Below are 1,743 nucleotides of genomic sequence, written 5' to 3' on the forward strand. Positions count from 1 at the left end.
ATATATATATATATATATATATATATATATATATATACATACATACATACATATATATATATATATATACATACACACACACATTTACATAAACATATGTACCGTATATAAATACATTTGTATTTATAAACATATATATATATATATATATATATATATATATATATATATAGATATATCATTAGAATTATACATATTTGATTTATATAATTATTATAATTAAATATATTATTAACGGTTGTATAATTATTATAAATAAATGATTAGTATGTGAAAATTCAACTCCTACCTTGTTTACTTTTATTATGACCTCCTTAAAATTTTGTGGTCACTCAGAAATATCAAGGAGCTAAAACGTGCCAAACATGGATAAGTGTGGAGTTTTTTCATTTCGAAAAGATCCAACACTACTGCAATACATTTACGCAGACAAATCCACAGTAGTCTTAGATAAAGTAAATTTTTTAAAACATGTCTTTTCCAAAAGATTTTTTTTTATTTTCTAGACAAAAAGTAGTAACAAACAAAAAAAGGTATTAAAAACAACAAATGTTGAAATCCTATGACAAAATTGAGATGCCAAAGGGAGCGATGATGTCATACTCTTAAGCAGGGGTTCGTAATCTTTTTGACATGACCCAACTTTCCCACTACAGAGGGCCCCATAACCAAATAATATGCTTATGATTTGAATTTTGTTAAACAATATTTAACCTACTTACATTTAACAGGACAAACCTTGTTAAATGATATAAAAGCATGTGTTAATCACAAAGATTTCTAAATTACAGAAATAAATACTAATCAAATGCTGAAATATATTCCAATGAAATGTATAAATGTCATTACAAATTAATTGAAAAAACTGATGTTCCTTAAACTGCCAGAAAAATGTTTAAGTAAAAATGAAAATACAACTTCACCGCTTTAGTCGAAATGTTTGTGCTTAAAAACTTCTCTGCGGCCTTGTTCACACTGCAGATCAATTCCAATTATTCAGATTTTTTTTTAAATCCGACCCTGGTCGGCCTCTTTAACATGTGGATATAATTTGCATACGTATCCGATTTGTCTGCTGTCTGAACGCTGCGGTCCTGTTTGTCCGAACAGTACGTCATCAAAAAGCGGTGTCAGAATTCTTCATCGAAATAGACAGATGCAAAATAAATAGTCGGCAGGTCAGCAGAAAAGTTTCAACAATAAAATATTTGAAGAACTCACGACAAAGTTTCCCCATACCTGTCTTGGACTGCTTGCACACACCTTCATCGGAGCAAATGTCCCACAAACTGCCAGTGCCAAAACGCTCGCCTTCTTAATCTTTTATGCGTAATACTCCCGTTCAGAAAATGTTGACTTTGCCTGCACAAAATCCTTGAAATTGCCACAAATGCGGCAGTACTAAGACCTACGAGAATCAGAGCCATGTTTACTTCCATAGACACTGCAACACGTGTGACATCAAATTTTTTGTCATGTATACAACTACATTCAAAACATCTATCCTGCAATGTGAACTCTGCCTATGACTTTAGCGGTCTGATCATTACTGCCATAAGTGGTGGAAAAGTGTACTACAACTGTGACCCTATATAACAGTAGGCCCTGGCCCGATGGTCAAAAACCCTGTTCTAAAAGGACCACCCAAAGAGCCCTCATGCTTGTCTTCATTCATGTTTGTATGTCTGAGCAGCTAGAAGCGGCATTCGTTGATAATTCCGTGCAATAAGTTTGTGAAGCATG

The sequence above is a fragment of the Nerophis ophidion genome, linkage group LG19 (genome assembly GCF_033978795.1).
Source record: "Nerophis ophidion isolate RoL-2023_Sa linkage group LG19, RoL_Noph_v1.0, whole genome shotgun sequence".
Taxonomy (NCBI): Eukaryota; Metazoa; Chordata; class Actinopteri; order Syngnathiformes; family Syngnathidae; genus Nerophis; species Nerophis ophidion.